Source organism: Spea bombifrons, chromosome 3 (assembly GCF_027358695.1).
Source record: "Spea bombifrons isolate aSpeBom1 chromosome 3, aSpeBom1.2.pri, whole genome shotgun sequence".
Taxonomy (NCBI): Eukaryota; Metazoa; Chordata; class Amphibia; order Anura; family Pelobatidae; genus Spea; species Spea bombifrons.
The window spans coordinates 15108215-15129294 of NC_071089.1; positions in this window are offsets into that span (position 1 = coordinate 15108215).

Below are 21080 nucleotides of genomic sequence, written 5' to 3' on the forward strand. Positions count from 1 at the left end.
CAACTGTGATAAAGCAGTGCATTAGATAGAGCGCTGTAGACTTATAAGCAACATATTCAGCACCCCTAGGAGAAAATGATAGCACTATGTGCCTATCCCATGCATGCTTAAATTCCCTTACTGTATTAACCTCTACCACTCCTGATGGGAGACTGCTCCTTTTATTTACCACCCTCTCAGTAAACAAAAAGTTCCTTACATTACATGTAAGCCTCTAACCCTCTAGTTTTAGTTTATGACATCTTGTTCTAATGTTTCTCCACCTTTGAAATAAACATCCTTCCTGTACTTTGCTAAACATTTAAGTGTTTCTATCACACCTCCCCTCTCTACTTTCCTCCAAAGTATATATATTGAGTTCTATTAGTCTTTCCTGATAATTTGCATCCTGCAAACCATGCACCATTTTGGTAGCCCTCCTCTGAATGTAAGCCTACTTGTAGTCTGCCTTGTAATTCACAAAGACCCGTGACGTACCATATTTTTATAGTTACAATTTCTTACACACAGGTATGATTAGCCAAATATCTAAAAGTTACAACTATTAACATGGCTAAAATCACAGAATACACCAGCTCACCTATATTAGATGGGTTCCTCAACGAACAGAAGCACTTAATGCAAGAGTGGACGAAATAGATTACCAAATAGTATTGGAAGTAGCCATAAGTGTCTTCAAATATTGCTGGACACTTTGCTTAGGAAAAATTTGCATATATCAGGGGTCTCCGAACTCCAGCCCACTGGCCACATCCCACCCACCATTGGTTTTTACAGCCCACAGCAACTTGCCCAAGTGGCAGAGCCAGATAGGCCTACAGGGATACTGGTAAATTTCCCAGGAGGGCACCTCACCTGTAGCCGTAAAAGATTGAGGCACCGATCTCCCATGATCCACTGCGCATCTGCCAGTCAGTGTTGCACCAGATATGGTGCTCTAGATTTCCATGTGGTTGTCATTTGATCTATACCAACAATGCAGGGTTTTCACATGTTATTCAGTTGATCCAAATAAAACATATTAATTTATTTATAAAAGTATTGTTTTTTCTTTGACAGACAAAAATATGTAAAATATACAATGTGGCCCTAGTACTGAAATGTTTGGAGACCCCTGTCCTAAATCAATCTGTCTCGCTTTTGTCCTTAAGAAGAGGTTCTGAACAGTATTAACAATGTATCAGAAATTAGAATAATCATTTTGTTTCCCATTTATGTGTTACTATTTTGACTTTGGTTTATTAAAACATTAAATCTTATTCTTATAGATTTTTGATTCCAGTTAATATGCTAAAATGATAAATCAGACCAAAACTGACACTCTAAACGGACAATCATTCTAATTGTCTTTTGGAATATATACCTACATTAGAATTTAAAGCTAAATATGAGTTCTGCATTCCAACTAAATCTAAGTCTTCTAGAATTTAAGATATATAGAACTCTTGTTCTTATTGTATTAAGTCTTGTATTTAATATTCTGATCTCTCCCGTGATGAAATACACACAGATTAAGTCCAGTGGCTTTAGTACCCATAATAGAGTTTTACAAGCATGGGGATTAGTAAACTATTATTCCAGTAAAAAAAATAATTATGTACAATGTGCTATCATAATCACTGTTCTGGAGCAACGCTACTGTCAAATCAAGCTAGACAAATGTGTCCTGACATAATAACAATAAATTAAATGAGGCCTTAAGCATCATCAATAAGGTGGGATCGTGTATTACTGTATCAGCAGAAAAAAATATTCCCCTTAAATATTTGGAGGTGGCAATAAAGACCACAGAATATTTTTAATGTCCAACCTGAGATACATTTTGTGTTATGTTCAGAGTTACAACGTAAAACGTTTTTTTACAACCATTTAGAAAAAGAACTCCATAAATTATTTTAGCAGTAAAGGCTGCAGGAGTCTGCCAAAATCACAGATTTCCCATTTTCTCTGTGTTTAAACTGTTTCATTATTGATAGACTGACTAAAATGGGGTCACCTACCACAGCCTTTATCTTCATAACAGGAAGGAAAAATGTTTTATTCACAATACTGTATAGTCTTCATAACTACTTTCTAACAGTATGTTTCAAGTTTAAGTTTATGGCTCCAAATATTGTCCAAAAACGCAGACAACGTAAGTAAAAGCTTGAACGCTTGACAAACGAGGTCACCCCAAGTGAGTGTAAAACTTATGGAACATGACACGTTTTTGACGAATAGAACATTTATACAAATTAAAAGCAGGTTTGGAATCTGGAATTTGATTTAAAATATTAAATATAACATAAAATGCACAATTACTACTTGTTTTATTTGTTTGTTTTGCTTTTAAAGGCAAATCCGTGAGTAAAGGCAAATATGTTTTGAACATTTTTGGCAGCATCTTATAATAAAAAAGTGTGAATAAAAATATACATCAACTGAAGATAAAGTCATATAGTCACTATAAACAAAATTTGAAAATCTGTATTCCATTTTGCTTTGATAACTAAACAAAATACTATTATTTTCTATGTATAAATATACCTTAAGTTAAAATAATAATTTTAACAGTAATAGTAATATTTACATTTCTAAAACAACCTGGCACGTTGTGTAATAATGATACGATAATGATAATGAATAATTGTATGTTAACTATGTAGCCAAAAGGAGGAATTTCATGAGTCCTACCCTAAATGTTTTTTTTTTCTGAGGGGAACATGTTCACCCATGCCTAATTCTTCTGAATCAAGCTACGATCGATCTCTAGACCGGGCAGCATTCTAATTGACATGTACGAGTTCTGGGTTTAATATTGTTATCTATGCAAATTTTCTTGTTTTGTTTGTGGGTTTTTTTTCTAGTAGAAATGCCATGCTACTTGAACAATAAACTTTGACATTTCCAATGGAATGAGCTTGTTTTCTATCTAATTAAACATATCGTACTGATTGTTGTGCTTAAAGAACCAATGACATAAAAATACTGCATTTTACTGAGATTTATCTTGTTTGTATGCGTTGGCTAATACTGGGACTTTCTATCCCCAATGCCAAAGTTCGGTCATACACATTTTTTTTAATGGTGTTTTAAACTTTTTTTTTAAAATTGATCTATTTATGAATATTTTTGTACATTTTTCATAGTTAAAAAAAAAAAACATAATAAATTTGCAAACCTTGAATGATTTGCACAGTGGTTTTATGCTATGTATTACCATTTTAACCTCTCATCCCTAAAACAATAATTCAGTAATTAATTTCAAAGTAATCTTGAGCCCATTCAAAAACTGACTCAGCATTTCTAAAGTTTAGAACTCCTTAATTCTTCAATGTCCTTCATGTATCATATCATCTCCACTGAATGAAGTTTCTCATTTTAATAATACTTACTTACATTATTTGAAGTGTGCTTGCAAGATACAGATTACAGCTACTTGTTACAATTTTGTTTGAATGGAAATGTAGAGTACAAAGGCCTATTTCAAAATTTTAATTCATTAGGAAATCATTTAAAGGATGTTCATCCACCAAAACATTTAATTAAAATCACAGAAACACACGCAAAGAGTACTAAAGGTCTTCAAATCTCCAATTTTCAAAACAATTTTATCATGCTATACTTTCAGGAATATATATATAATGAAGCAAATTATTATTCCAGTGTACTGATGGAGCCTAGTGTTTTGCTGCATTATCCTAATAATGTCAAAGTTCTGGTTCTAAGATGACTTCAAGAAGAAACACATCATTCTTATGTTTGATTAACTTGTTTTTATATCTTAACAAAAAAAGAAGAAAGGAAAGAAGGAAGAAAAAGGGAAATATTCATTTTTGAATTCAGTGTTTTAGGGAAGCTTATTATAGGCATAGTTTGGTATCCTTGTATATTAAATAACAGAAGGACCTTGTCTATAGTAACCAGTGCTTTGTTAATAATACATAATGTTATATATATAATATAAGGCCTTACACTGCCTTATTAATAATTTACCAGAATGCACTCTAGAACAGAAGGATTATATATGATTACTATAATATATAAATTATACACAGGCCCAAACTGGCAATCTGGCAAACCAGGCTAAAAAAACTGTGGAAAAACCCTATAGAACATGGCTGGTATGGATTTGCGGCAGGGGACTGCTGCCCCCTGGACCTGCGATCCTAAACCATCATACATTGTCGATGCTGCGGTGTTTTAATTTGTCCATGGAAATTAATAATCTAACAGATGCTATCACTAGGGCTGCTTGGTGGAAAAATACAGACATTCATACAAGCTGCTCGTTTCACAAAATGAAAAGGCACTTTGTTTGGCAAATGCAGCTATAATTGCCCTTTACTTTTTTATTTGTTCGTAAATCATGCAAAACTAAATATTATTTAGTATTTGTATATACAGGTCACCTGGATGACATGAGCTTTTTGTTCAAAACAAAGGAATATCTATTTGCGAACGCTCTCCTGATCAGCGTTATGAGAAGACAGTAGTTTAGGACTGCATCTCATCCTTAAATCACTGCACAAAAATATATAAATTGTATTCCCTGATGTTGATACGTGATAATAAAGGTAGCATACAGTACAGAATTTATAGATAGAAAACAGCTGTAAACTCCTTCCTTGCAGGCAAGTAGTCATCATCCAAGCTTTCTAATTAGGCGCATCCCTACTGACCACATCCGAAGGGCATAAGGAACTGTTCAGCAGAAGAGTATTTTCAGCAGGAGGTGAGCTTGTTAAAGAAATCCAAAGGTTAACTTCCTGAGGACACAGAAATAGCATATACAGCATCTAGAACTCATAATGAATTAACCTATCACATGCTTAAACCCTAAAGCAGCATGTGAGTCGTAGGGCAATGACATATCTGAAATTACTGAGTAAATTAAATTTTATGGCACATATTTGTAGTTCTAAAACAAAATAAGCATTTGTTTACCTAAAATTTCAAGACATGATGGAGATTATTTTCTTTCCAGCACATCAGGGCATATTATAATTAGTTTTGCAATTTGGACATGAGTCATACAAAGTGTACCAGCCCATTTACCAAAAATCTAAATATAACATATTTTATATTAATTGTCTTAAAAGTGGGTGCAATTAAGTATTTTTTTCAATAAGAAAAACAGATCTACATTACGAGCTTTCAACTTTATATTTTTTTATGTGGCTGAAAGTGAACACGCCATAGAGCTTAAAACCATTGCAGCTGTGGTTGACTGGTCTTGAGAAGCTCTCATAGCAGCTTCCTATGATGGGCTGTCCGATTAAAACATGAGATATCCACCTTCCCAATGAAGTAAACTGTAAACAGTTTAAAAGGTACTGAAGTGCTTCTTCTCAGATGCCATGATTCGCTTTGGCCCCTGTATCTAATCCGACATCAGAAGAGTCTATGCAATTGACCAAGATATCAGTAGAAGAGAAAACCTGCAGAAGATTAGAGGGCCTTTGTCTCTACTGTGGCCAAAGGGGTCATTTTGCCAGACCATGCCCCAATAAGGTGAATTCCAGCATCTAGGAAGAGTTTTTGCTGGTGGCATAATGTGCAGCTTTAACCCAATTCAAGAGCTGAAACATACTGGGGCATGCATAGTCCCATCCCCTGCCTAATTTGTCACCAATATTTTCTGGTTTATTATTTTCCTTGTCTAAAATTAAGATGTTTTGCTGGTAGTGTAAACCTACAACTTAACCCAACTCAGGAAAAATATTACAAGAACACACTGCATGCATTGCACAGTCCTATGTTCTGCTTAATTTATCAACAATATTAATGGGTTATTGTTTTATATTTCCCAATGCTAGTAGCATAAGTATATTACTAAGGCACAAATTAATAGCAAAATGGAAAACAAATTAAAGAATAGGCTCCTAGATCTATTTTTACTTTGGAAAAACAACCCAAACATAAATCAAGATAAAATAGTGTTAGTGTGTGTGTAGCTGTGTATAGGGGAGATATTATGAGGAGAAAGAAAGTGGAGAGATAGAGAGAAGGGAATAAATAAAGAGAAAGAGAAGAGAGAGAGAGAGAGAGAGAGAGAAAAGGAAGAGCTAAAGAGAGATGGGAGGAGATCTGGGTGCCAAGGCCAGCCCTATGTGTGCAATCTAGGTGGTGGGGCCAGTCATATGTGTTCAATCTGGGTGATGGGTGGGAGGATTAATTTAGGGCAAAATGATGGCTCTTTCAGTGACATCCTCTCCCTTGATTGGATGATCTGGGGTGGGGGTGTCACCAGAAGCGCCACCATTTTGGTGAATGTTCTCACTGGGTTATGCCCGCAGAGATGCTGATAAAGATAGAATATTGAAGATAGCAGATTGAAGATAGAAGATAAAGGAAGTGGTAGTGGTAGTGGTAGGCAGAAGCGGAAGTGGTCTGTAGAGAAGATAGGGAAACATTTAGAGACTATGAAAGAGAGAATGAACGGGAATATTAGTGAATTTGGGCCCATGTATTTCGGACAAAAATTCAGAGCTTTTTGCTCCATTTCACCCGATTTGGAAATCGGGTGAAAGTTTTCGCCTAGGGCCTAGTTTTCACCTTAGTTACCAAAATCTGCTAAATTGCAATTCCTATGCATATGAATGCACAACTTTACGAGTTAGATTCCTAAAATGTTTACATTTATATTAATCTTGTTAAAATCCTAAATAACTAGTTGTTAAATATTTTATTAAGGAGCATTGAATTTGACTAGGAAAAAGGTAGGAAAAAGATTTTGGGGGCAAATGTGTATATTCTTTTCCCATATGATAAATAATTAATAGTCTAGGTTGTCCCTTTAAAAAAAGTTAACATACATTTCCTAACAAATCTATTTAAATCTGCAAATCTGTTACATTTATTAAACCTATTTGCGGGGGAATTTAAGATCTTTCTGTGACACTTTTATGGGTAGAGAATGCCCCTCCTCCATTGACCCAGTTTTTTTCACAAAATAAAGGTAAAAATGAAAACTATTGGACATATTTATAAAATATGATTGTGCTAATAGAAAGTCATTGAGCTAAATGTAAACCATCAAAATGGTTTTAATGAAGAGCATTGTGTGAGCCATGGTTATAATATTCTATCTTTGAAGGTTAATTAATATTTTGATTATAAATTGTCATATTAAACTAGCTAAGAAATCATAGTTTTGTGTAGTTAATTATACATTCCCTCTTGGGAAGATGACTTTTAACTGTACGTTAAGCACTATTTTTAAAGTCTTAAATAAAGGTAGAACTGTATGTGCTGTTTGAGAAGTCAGCTTAATATATTTTCTTTTTGAGCATATAAATGGATCATTATCATCATCCAATATTCAGGACATTCAGACATTCTTTAAGCAAGTGTAATTCAACTCGGTTTATTTCATTTTTCCTCTCCCTTTCAGATTAGCAGTCTGTTCTTGCCCTTGTCATCAGTTTCCTTCTTACCCCATTGCCAACTATACAGTCACTTTTTTCATTCTTGTTTTTTCTATAGCTCTTACTCGTTTCCACCTTGTTAAAAAGTTCAATCTTCTCCTACCATTTTGCCATCAAAAGGTCAATTCTAGGCTTTAAGGAACAAGGTCTAAAACAGTATGTGATAGTTGACTACCTGTCACACTGACGCTCAAATAGAATACTTGCCAGTTGTCTTGATTTCCCCAGGACAGTCTGGGTACTTTCATGTCCTGGAAAATGTGTGGTGTCTTCCAGGTGCAGTCCCACAGCGGGGTCACCAAGTCCTATGGCACACGGTGTGCAAAAGTCAATGCTCTGCTGATTCCATAGCTGAAGAGTTGTATTAATATCAGCACAAAAAGTGTGCAGCAGGAGCTTCATGGAATAGCTTTCCATGGCCAAGCAGCTGCATGCCAAGTGTTGGATCAAGTTGTTTAAAGCACTCAGCCACTGGATGCTTCTGTGTTTGGCAGTCTGATCAGCGAGTCTGGGTTTTTCAGATGCCAGGAGAACGTTACCTGCCTGAGTTCATAGTGTCAAGTATAACGTTTGGTGGAGGAGGGAAAATGGTCTGGGGGATTTAGCGATTGGGTTAGATGAATGTGATGTGAAAGAATTTGACCGCATATAGCCCTGACCTCAACCCCATCGAACCCCTTTGGTATGAACTGTAATGGAAATCATGAGACAGGCCACCCCTTCATGACAAAGCCTGTACATGTACGGGCTAACAATGCATTGTCATTGATGGGTTTAAGGACAACCCGTTTTGATGCTTTGGGAATACCTCTGATTCATTTCCAGGTTATTCCAGGTTGTTGTTTGGATCTACCCTCCGTGCCAACTGAATTGTTATTCATTAATGTATTTATTTACTGTCATTATTGTATTTAAATATATTTATATGCAATACAATATATATCAGCAACATCAGAAGCTGGAGAAAGAAGAACCAGAAAAGATGTGGAGAGTAAAGGCCAAAGTGGTCCCGGTGGTCATAGGAGCACCTGGGGCTGTGACTTCTAAGCTAGAAGAGTGGCTTCAACAGATTCTAGGAACAACATAAAAAAACTCTGTCCGTAAGAGTAAAGTAATAGGAACAGCTAAGATACTACGCAGAACCCTCAAACTCCCAGGCCTCTGGTAGCGGACCCAAGGTTGAGGAAGACACATACCACCCATAGGGGTGAGAAGGGAATTTGATATATTTATATACTGTATATATATTTATATATTTTTTTAATGGTTTGTTATTTAATATAGGTTATTTTGTGTATATAATTATAATATGTGTGTGAAGCAAGAGAGCTAACCTAGGATTTAGATGTAAAGCAAAAATCAAAGAGCCATTGTAGACACCTGCTAGCTACTCCCTTAAAATGAAAGCGTCTTGTGCATTGGCAAGTCCTACGGGTACAATGATAAATCAGCTTGTGAAGGTGATGATATAATCTGTACCATAAAATCTAGGTGGAGCTAATTTATGCTAATTACATGGGTTGGAAAGAGTGGGTGGAGATTTGTAGGAGTGGGAGTGGTTAATTTCCAATTAAGTAATTGACAGCTGTATTTTTTTCAAATTTTTCAAATATTGGCAACTATGAAATAGCTTTCTAAAGTTCACATATACATACAATATTTCTTACTTCACATCTGTTTTTTTCACGCCTCTTTTTCCTTACCATTTACCCGCTTGAACACATACCTATTCTTCAACTTTAATCCTAGATTCTCTTATTGTAGTTTAATCTGTACTTACCCAATGCTATTTCACTGATTGTCCGATCTGATCACTATTACTGACTCCTACAGGTCTGTGACCTCTGTGCCATTATGAATCTACCCTCTGTTCTCCATCTAAGATGCCGTCACCTCACTTTCTTATTACAGATGGATAAATGGTATGGTATGTCTTTTTGCAGATGATACGAAGGTCTGAAACAGGGTAGTCAGTCCTGGTGGAACAAGTCTAATGGCAAGTGATTTAAGTAAATTAGAAGAACAGTCGAGAGTGGGACAAATGAAGTTAACTGCTGAAAAATGTAAAATGTAAATGTAAAAATCCCAAAGGCTGAATATAGCATTGCCAGTGACAACGGAAGGGACTTGGACATAATTATTTCTGAGGACTTAAAGGGAAGCGGGCAATAAAATAAAGCATCAGTAAAAGCAAGCGGGATGCTGGGTTGTATAGCTAGAGGCATTGGTAGCAGAAACAAAGTAGTTAGCTACTAAAATGGTAAATGGTTTGCAAGATAAATATTATCAGGAAAGACTAACTGAGTATGTATAGCTTGGAGGAAAGAAGAGGGGAGATGTGGTAGAAACATTTGAATAATTAAAGGGATTTAGTACAAAGTACAGGATAAAGTAGAGGAGGAAAGTTAGAGAAATGTTAAAACAACAGGTCATAATCGACAACTGGAGGGTCGGAGGTTAAGATGAACCGTTAGTTCTACTTCGTCGAGAGGTTAGTAGATAAATGGAAGGCTAAAACATTAAGGCAATTTAAACATGCATAGGACAGGCATAAAGCTATCCTGAAGACAAGATGGACCAAGTGGTTTGTATGTGTCATCAAATTCTATATTTATTTTCTTGATCTCCAGTTTAGTTAATCTTCCCTCACATCATCTCCCCTCTTCAACTCTTACCTTTAGACATCATTTTCCCAGTTATGGCTGTACCAAAGCCCACAAGTGGACAACAATGCTTAAGTCATCTTGTAGCACCAATGGAGAACATTTATCATCAATGCCTGTTGTATGCAACTAAGTGGATATTCTCCTTTCATTATTCACATTGTATGATATTGTCTTAACAGCACATAGTTTAAAATATACTTGGAACAGGCATCACTTGCACTGTATTATTTCAATATAAAAATTGAGTTTGTTTTATCTTAGATTATTGAAGGCAAATGAGCCGTGTTTATTATTAAATCCAACTCACACCTGGTTAAATGTATTTGCAAGATTCACACAGCCATGTCTGGAAGCTGACCTGCTACTTTTACTAAGAACGGTTTGGCAGTTGTGGTGCTGCAAAATCACTGCTCTCTTTTTATTTGCTTGTTAACAACTTAGCTGTCCAGTGCTTAGTCAGACTACTGACATTGTATTAGCCTGTGGAGGGAGATGGACAGAATTGATTTTGTGCTTGCTTTGTTTCCTTGTGTCAGCCCTTCCTCACAGCCTCACTGTTAATAGAGCTTATTGTGGCTTGCTGAAACCACAAAGCATTATTGGAATGTCTATTCATCTGCAGGTTGTAAGTAGAGAAGCCATAAACTGAAGGTAAATACAGATAATATAATTTGTGGATACTGCCTACCCTGGGATGTAACAAAGGCATCTATTGTGGAGAACAGGGTCGGCCCAAGACATAATGCCGCCTGGGGCGAAGTTTAAAATGCTGCCCCCCTGCCGACACCAGGGGTCATTATCAACCCTTACTCTCCCTCCCTATTTTCTACCCTACCCCCCCTTTACACTTACCTTTCAGCAGTCCTGCGGTGAGTCTCCCTGCTCTTCTACGGTGCGTGCTGCTTTACTGCTGAGCGCCCGGAATGACATCATTTTCTGGCGCTCATCATTACAAGCCGGCACTGAGACTGAGCTAGAGGGCTCGCAGAGGAGAGAGAGGCACCGAACGGGTAAGCAAAAACCACTCGGCGCCTCTCTCTCCTCCACTTAAAAAAAGGCGCTTGGGGCGGCAAAGTGCCGCCTCTTCAAAGTGCCGCCTGGGGCAATTGCCCCCCTCTGCTCCATGGTAGAGCCGCACAGGGCGCCATGGCAACAGGGGCGCCATCCGGGACTTAAATTAAAACATCGTTTGTTTGTTTTTTTAACTTTATTTAGCATCCTCCATGTTAAATAAAGTTTTTTTTTACTTTATTTAACATGGAGGATGCTAAATAAAGTTAAACAAAAACAAAACTGGTGTTTTCATTTAAGTCCCGGGCAGGGGCGCCGAGCGGTTGCTCGTGAAGTTTTCAGCGACCGCTCGGCGCCCCTCACTCTCCGTGACTCCGTCGCGGTGCCGGCGTTTCGTGCTGAGCGGCAGAAGTATTCTGGCGCTCAGCTGTGAAGCGCGCACCGTGTCAGAGCGGGAAGAAGGACGCCTCCCGCTCCCACTGCAGGACTCCGGCAACAAGGTAAGTAAGGATAGGGAGAGGGGGTAGATAGTGATAAGGGGAAGGGGGGGTAGATAGTGAGAAGGGGCAGGGAGGGGAAGGCAGTGAGAAGGGGCAGGGGGGGAGGCATTGAGAAGGGGCAGAGGGGGGCAGTGAGAAGGGGCAGGGGGGAAGGCAGTGAGAAGGGGCAGGGGGGGCATTGAGAAGGGGCAGAGGGGGGGAAGGCAGTGAGAAGGGGCAGGGGGGAAGGCAGTGAGAAGGGGCAGAGAGGGGAAGGCAGTGAGAAGGGGCAGAGGGGGGAGATGTTTTTCCTTTCTTTTTCTTGGGATGGGGGGGCGCCAGAGGAGTGGTCCACACAAGGCGCCAGAACACTTAAGGCCAGCTCTGCACAAGTGCTCCTTCAATGCAAGCAATACAAACATCTTTTGTAATAACGTATCACCATGGCAAAAGCATACATAAGTACAGGGGAGGGCTGGCAGCCTAAGGCCTGGGGGGCAAGTCTAGTCAACTGGCCCATTGCACCATCAAAGCGGCTGCGAGCGACATTGAAAGCGGCCGTCGTGCGGCAGTCACTCCACCAGCGCCTAATGAAATTAAAGTGGCCGGTGTGCACACACCGCATGCCTCAGCTCTTCATCACACCCCTTTTAAGACGAGGGAAGAGGAGCTGAGGCATGGCCATTGGGTCTGACAGCCGCATGATGCAGGGGCGTACCTAGAGTATTTGGTACCTGTGGCAGATCCTGTATGTGCCCCCCACACACACACACACACACACTTTAAAACTGCATAGTTTCTATGGTTAGGCAAACATTGACAGGGGTACAGCATAATTGTTATCATTATATACTTAGGGATTATGCGGTACCACCGTCAATGTGTGCCTATACATTGAGCCAGACACTGACAACCTCTATCACTATATACTAAGCCAAACATTGATGTGGTGTAGGCTTACCACTTTAGTGACTGGCATAGTATATAGTAGGGATGCACCGAAATGAAAATTCTGGACTGAAAACTAAACACCCATCACTCTCACACACTTACATTTAGCATAACACCCATCACTCTCACACACTTACATTTAGCATAACACCCATCACTCTCACACACTTACATTCAGCATAACACCCATCACTCTCACACACTTACATTCAGCATAACACCCATCACTCTCACACACTTACATTCAGCATAACACCCATCACTCTCACACACTTACTAATCCACTCTCTCCTACCTTTTCTTCTTTCACTCTCACTTTTCCTCTTCCTCCTCTTCCTCTTCTACTTCTTCTTCTTCTTCTTCCTGTCCTGTGCAGTGAGCGCGGAAGACGGTGGGCGTGGCTTCAGTGTTGTGCGCCGGGATCAAGTCCCGGCGCACAGCCACAGTTGCCGCGCACACCGTTTCTGGAGGCGTGCCGGCATGGTGGCAGCCCTCAGATGAGCGGCAGCCGGGGCGGACCGCCCCCCTCCCTCCCCCGCCAGCTACGCGTGACGGCCGCATTCAATCCTGCTCGCGGCCGCTTAGTTTTTAACTTTGCGGCCGCAGCCGCATTGAATGCCTGTCTGCCGGTCGTCCGTCCGGCCCACCGGCCCGGATTTAGGGCGGTCTGGGGGGCAATTGCCCCCCGCCCCTGCATAAGTAAGCACAGTATTTATGCATACATGATAATATAGGCGTGAGGTAGACTTTGGATTCATAGAAATGTACATTTTAACAAAATTTTATAATTTTGTCAGTTTGTACAAATCTACGAAAACTACCCCCAATGAAACTAACAAAAACAAGCAAAGAGCTTTGGATTTTCATTTGAATTGCGTTGTTGCCAGGTTTATCCTAGCCTTGCTGTCAGCCAGATGTTAGCAAGACAGCAAGCAAGGAAACTACCCAAAGATTAAGAGAATACCCTGAACAGAAATAGGTCAAATCATGCCAGAGCTAAGCTAAGAAAACTTAGCCTTTATTAATAATGAATAAAAATAATGAATAGCTCATTATTACAAGTATCTGTAAATGCTGTGAGTAAGATCAAACGTCCTGATGAGTCTGTACTACAAAGTACCTGGCTTTGTTGTATTGTGTTTCTACAAAAGTGGAATTTCTAAACAGCCTGATGTAAATGATCAATGCTTGACTAAGTTGTATGAAATATACAAATACAAAAAGATTTAAGATTGAGTTATATAATAACAAAAAGGCTGTAGTTAGTGGTGAATATTTAGGAAGCTATTTGAATGATATTAGCGGGAGAGTCGAGTAAATACAAGTTGGCAAAAAACAAGGAGTTTAAAGATTCATTAAACCAAGTGTTGCTTGGGAGCTCCAAATTCAACTCATAGTTTTGTCTCACTTGCTCAGGATGATTTAATGTGACCTGCAAGTCCCAACAACAACTTGCACCCAAAACATTAGAACAAAATAAATAAATATGAAAAGTAAAGAGGGTCTTCTTGAGCGCATGTTAACAAGGGAGGGGCCAACAATTACTCCCCCCACTGCATGTGCAGGACAGTTAAATAGTTAAGGATTGGGGGCTATAGATCCCACATATGGCCCCTAACCTCATCTCATTCCCAATGGACTGGGGAGAAAATATAACTAAATATATGGAAAGCACAATATCAATCACCTGCCAGCTTCCATGCTACCCATTCTGCGCAGGATAGAATATTATAAAAATTATTTTAAATTTCTATACCATGCTTTAAAAACACAGTTATTTTATTTATTATTCTCATGCTAATATACCTGTTTTAATAATTTAAATGTACCAAAGACCAATACACACCTATAAATGATAAGAACGTTTCTAATCTTAAACAATGTAATTAGTATGCTTTGCAGCATCCAAGTCAATTCTTAATTATTCAACATAAAACTATTTTTCTATTCATTAGTTACTTATGCGATCTCTAATCTTTGTAGAGTATAAAATGACTCCAATTATTGACATAAAAATGCAAGGAGAGCTTTGATATTTCACATTGAGTAAAAATTAATGTTAATTACACCCCCAAGGTCCATTGACATTAAACACATGGGAAGATACAATTTTATTTTTTGAATCTTTATAGTGAGTTTGTAGGACTTTCCCCACATACTGTTTGTGTTCAAAGTAGTACATATGTAAGATAAACCAAGAAACTTCCTCCTCCTTGCGTATAATTAAAAATTCATGGCCAGATTCTTCAGACGATGCTGCTTAAAGCCCCACTTTCACTGGGGCACAGAGGTAGGCAAAAGGGAAGTGATTAAAGGTGGTCATGCCTATGACTTCTCATCTCCTACATAGTTATGTCGTACAGAGCCCTTAATAACACTGCCCCCATATACATGCTCTTATGGCCAAATACTCTTCTAACCACCCTCTTCGCTCTTCTCACAACTTGTGCCTCTCTCTTCAACCATCAGGTATCCAAGATTGTATCCCTTCTTTACCCATTCTCTGGAATTCCCTGCCATGTCCTGCCCAATAGATGGTAAGTTTGCAAAAACAGGATTGTCTTCTCTTTCTGTATTAATATTGTTGTCATGAAGAGAGAATTGGTATTTCTCCCAGAAACATTCACTACCTTCAGGCATTAAACTTGTCTTCGATGTAATCTCTGGCTATGTATCTTAATGGATAGTTGATGATAGAGTCCAATACTTTGGACCATATACTAGAGACTTACCTGTTTGTTTAGGTTGAAGCCATCACTATTTTTTTAAATATATGTTTTTTTAGCTGTCAGTTCTTGAGCCCTGTACTGACATCCCTTCCAGAATGATGGGGTACCTTGCATGTGATCCCCAGGCCTTGTATCTGCCCAATACATCCTGAATGTAATTAGGGCTAAATAAATTTAGGTTGGAGAAGTTGTGTTGCAGGATAAGTAGAGGATAAATTCTCTTTCATTTTATGCAATATGGGACCTGCAGTATCAACTATCTTGATATGGATATTCCTAACCACCTCCAGAGCTAGAAAACCTAAATATCTGGAATGTGGTTACTAAAAACTAGCTCATCCTCCTTAACAAGTGATGCTTTGAATGCTAATTTGGTGAAATCCTTAACCCCCTTTTTAATTTTTATTTATTTATAAATATGTACTTACTTATTTTGAATGATGTTTGTGCAAGGTAGTAGGGTTTGACTCACAAGTTACCTCTCACTCTCTGGTGATGCAAAGTGATGGAAGACCCGCTCCCACTTGGAAGGTCTTCTGTTCCAGGACACCCTTTTCATTGGTGGTTCAGCGCTGATCTCTCTACAGGAACGTAGGGACGGCCTTGGGGGTGAGGTTTCCTTCCCTGACACTATATAACCCCTGCTCTGGCTTCAGACATTGCTTGTGTATTCCAAGTGGTGGTATCTTCCTTGGTACAGGTACCATTCACCCTTACGCCAGTTTGTTTGCTGGCTATGGCAACAATAAATGAAACGCTGGGTAACTAGAGGCTTATGCAAAAAAAGTGTTTTTTTCCACCTGGACAGAGCACCTGTAAGTGCTAAAAATAAATGCATTTTTTTTTTTGCATTAGCAAAAGTAGTTGCCCAGCATTTTATTTATTGTTGGCATTGAGTCATATCCTGTTTGTTTATGACCTGTGGAAGCCCCCATGACTACAGCACGCAACCTAAAGCCCAAGCAAGGTGGGAACTGTTCCTTCTTTTTGCTCACTATACTTGCTTGACCCTGTTTGACCTGCCGGCTTCTGACCTTGGCTCGTCTCTAGACTACCCCGGCTATCTCCAGTCTCTCGACCTTGACTTGCTGATCTTACGCTGCCTGCAACAACCTCTGAACAGTTTGACCATGGTTGTGCTCCATCCTCCTGGCTGACTGTCAGGCCCCAAGGCCCCTGTCTTACGCTCCCAGTCGTGACCCCCTCACAGCCTATTTATAAGGCTTCTTTAAGAAGATAAATTGATAGGTGATCAGGTCACTCACAACCAGTGCATGGGATCCCATCATATGATTGACAGCTGAGTCAAGACCTCAGAGATCTGAAGAATTTTAACCATTTAGAACTAGCCAATACTGTTCTAATTCCACTTGGAGTACAGGGTGTCAGTTCTGCTATGTATCTCAGAATACAAAGTAAACAGGCAAAGACCCAGTAGTTATACACAAAAATTACAAGAAGGGAAGAACATCTTAAAAAGCATATAAATTCAGATTTTAGGGTGCTCTTGAAATCACCAATACGTACAAACAACAAAGCAAAGAATGAGTGCATATCCAACAAATAAATAGTAATGCTTCACATAGGTACTTTTAAATAGCATTTGTTGGGAGTGCGCTGACCCAGTAGTTCCAATCATTATTTTCAAATGCGGATTCCCAGTTTCCATTGGTTATACAACAACAGTGTTATCAGATAACCATGCCATGTGATGTCGCAAGAAAATATTCTGAGATATATAACAGAAATGTTACAGAGCTTATTGAAAGTGACATTCTTTTATGTTTTAACCATTATGAGAATTGTTTCCAGACGAACTGATACATTTTTACTTGAATAAACTTTGTTTCAGTTTTGGGGGCACATTATGTTCTTTACTTTGAGTGGTTCCATAATAATTAATGATAATAATTGTACAAATCTGTCAAATAAACAACTGCCATTAGGAAGCCAGCATTGATTAAGTCTGAGCCAACACAATTGTTCTCTTTGCTAAAGCATTTTCTCGAGAAATGCATTTTACTTTTGCTGATAGATTTCTAACACCAGAAAAAGAAATGATTTTATTTCAAACTTCTTAATGATTAACAAAGTTGCTGAATACTAATAAACTCTGTAAACTGCAGACGTTTCTTAAAAGAACTTTAAATCATTTAATTTTAGTGCTTCAAAGATGTTGTTTGAGATATTAATTCAATAATGAACATCATGGAAACATGTTTGACCATGGCATTGATGTTCAACTGGTGGCCAGTACAATTCTTAAGGGATTTTCTGTGGCTAATGTTCTCCACCTAGCCCAACCCCTTGGACTCACAACATGGTTACATATTATCTTTAATACACTCAAATGCTTCCTGTAGCTATTGATTAGTCTATCATAGTACACTTTTTTAACACAAATTGCATGCTTCATGTCAGCTCACAACATCTCAATAGGGTTTAAGTCTTGAGTTTGACTGCCCCCCCATAAAAACCTTTAAACTTCCTCAATCTCTTTCTTGTATTTGGATCACTTTTTGGATGGACCATTTGCATGTCAGCTGAAAGACGGATGGACTTATATTCTTTTGTACAATTCCGTGACATGAAGTGGAGTTCATGGTTGCTTTAAAGTCTGTCATGACCTCCAGCCTGTTACCTCAACCAAGAACCTACATTGCCAACCTTTACCTCTGCTTCCACTTTTTACTATGCTTTTGCCTCAACCTCTTGTACTGTGCATCTTAAATTTCTGCCCTTGCCTGTTACTTCAGTTATCTTCAAATCTGACTTTTCAGGGACAGTGTCTCTGTTTGCATTATATAGTGCGTGCGACTATATCTCCTGGTCTTGGACTTCATCTCTCATGGTAAGAGATCCCATCAGCAACAATGCAGTCCTAATGCAACAAAGCATTTCTGCGTTATTGTATCTGTTGACTACAAGGTTAAGTAAAGACTCTTATGCTTATGCTTAAGGGTGAACTAGACTTGCCAGACTCGACTAAGGTTGCAAGTCTTTGCATGCTAATATTCGCAAAATAACTTACAGATTCATTAATCCACAACTTGTTTGAAGGGATATATGAGTGCCTACTACTTAAAATTTTGCAAGTCACAGGCAACGGCATGCACGTTTTTTCCAACAAAGCACAAATTACTCAGACTAAACAACCATGGGCACCTACAATATTCAACCAATTGTTAACTATATATATATATATATATATATATATATATATATATATATATATATATATTGAAAGTAAAATATAGGAAATTCTTCTGATAACTCTGATAACCGTGTCGCCACACTACATATGATCAATGCTTTAGGGGAGTGTGAACAGCCACATAAAAATATTTAATTGTATTTCACTCATCAATCCCTAAATCCGATATAAGTAACTATGTTGCTTTTTACTTAAGAACTTATTAACATTACAAGACTGTTTACAATTCCAAAAATGTTTTTTCTTATGCACATTTTAGTGCTTACTCTAAGTGGTTATGCGGGTCTTTTCTTAATCTAATTAAGTCAAATAGAAATCCAATTTCAAGCATTGTTGTCTTCGTATGAAACCCACAGCCTACAGTCTCTGTAATTCTGATATTCAATAGATTAAATAAGACTGTATTATATTTCATTGAAAACATGTTTATCCAGTTGAAAATATGGTCGCAACAGTAAAATTGAATATCCTGAAAATTACCGACATCTACAAAATTCAGAATTTGGCAATTATGCCATACAAATACTATAATTTTTATATAATGACATACACCAGTATAACTATATGGCAATATCAAATCCCATTTGATTGCCCCATGCCACTCATAAAACTGATTTTAGTAGAAATAGTTGTAGAGAATATGTGTTTGGTATTTGTATGCGATGTGGAATAATCTGTTTGCTTTCACTTGAATAACAACTTTGCTAAAATTATTGCTGGCTTTATTTATATGGCCCTTAGTTCTACGCTGAAGACGAGGACTTTATGGCTTTAAGGGTCATCACTAGAGGGGCCTTGAAAAGTATGCTCCATTAGGGTAACTTAATCATTTTCAGTCCCTCCATTCGACTGGGGATGAGGGGGTATGGGTACATTGAGGAACGTATACCTGGGCCCTATACTCTTCACTCAAACTTCACTCAAGCCCCCTGCCTAGTTGTGTGCAAGTTAGCTGTTGCAAACTCAAGATTTTCATACACATTTACCGCTGAGTGAACAGACCCAATTTGGTTTTCATATTAGGTTCATAATATTTTAATACTGCAAATTACTCACAAATCAAAGCTGTTGGAATATACATGTCTTGCAGCATCACAAAAGTAGAATATGTAGTCACTGTGAATGAGATACCACTTTGCACATAGCGCATTTTAATATTAGCGCTCTTCTGATAAATGAACATTCTTCTTCAAAGCGATATCTGCACAACTAGTCTTGCAAGTTGTTAGAAGTGCCGCAGAGGTTTAAATATTCATAATTGTATTAGATTTACAAGACGTGCATGCTACATGTTCCTAATGCAGTAGTTGTGTGTGGCAAGTATTTCTATTCTATAGACCAACATTTTGTATATTTGCAAATTCCTATTTTTGTTTTTTTTGTTATTTCAAACTTTGTAAGTAGTGTAACGCTGTATTGGTTTTCTGTCTTTGTTTTCATGGCTGAAGTCTTAGGAGCATAATTGGATTGCTTGGGGCATTGTATTTAATCAATGACGTGTGATTTTTTTGTGTGATGGCTTATCTATAACTCATGAGTTCATCTTAGTGTTTTCTTTCAAATCAGCACTAGCTCAAGAAGTATTTAAGCTGTAAATAGCTGTACAATTTTGTTTCACTGCTGATTATGGACCATGTGTATCCACTGACACTGGTCCATGGCTTTTCAGGGGTGTAACTATAAATCACAGGGTCCTAGTGTGAAATTTGCCCTACTGCCCGACTTTAGTTTATCACTGCCATCTTTCCCCCCTAACAGCCAACTTGTGTCATCTTTGCCACCAAAAAACTAGTCAGTCCCCCACACAGATTGTCTGTGTCATCTTTGGCACCAAGCAGCTCGATAGTGCCCCAAAACAGATAACTTGTGCCATCTTGCCCCCCAAAAAGCCTGCCTATGCCCCTGTCCAATAGTTCGAAGCCACGAAAACGAAGCAACAAGCTCTAGATTTTCGTCCAACGTTTCCCTACCTTCTCTGCTGACCACTTCCACTTCTGCTTCCACTTCCACATCTTCTTGTTCTTCATCATGGATCTTCTCTGTTTCATCTTCTCTCTTTTATCTTCTATGGTTTATCTTTGTCCGCATCTCTGCAGACATAACTTGGAACATATGGAAACACTCAGGGAAAAGGATGTCACTGATTTTGACGGACGTTCACCTTAGGGCAAAATGGCAGTGCTTCCAGTGATATCCTCTTCCCAAAATTCCAATTGGTGAAGAAGATGTTGCTAAAATCTTGTTTTTAAGTTATTCGTTTCTTTGTTATTGAGTACTTTTAGAAGAATAGCAGATTTTGTGTTCAACCCTATGTGTGAAACCTCCCATAATGGATTAATACTGGTTTTACAGTATTCAAATTGTTCTGATTATCCCCAGCATAATCTTCTGTTGTGAATGTAAATTAATTAATGAAATTAAGTGATAAATTTACCAAACAAATCCCCCAATCAGAATCAGACAATAAACTAACAGTTTGGTTGCCCTGTTATGGTTTTTTAGCAGGATCGTGCCAAGATGATGACCTGATTTCAGATAGGGATAGATTTGCAGGAGAGACATCAACACCTTTCCATTACCTGTGTTCTCAGGATGCATATGAAATCATTCTCATCTCATTG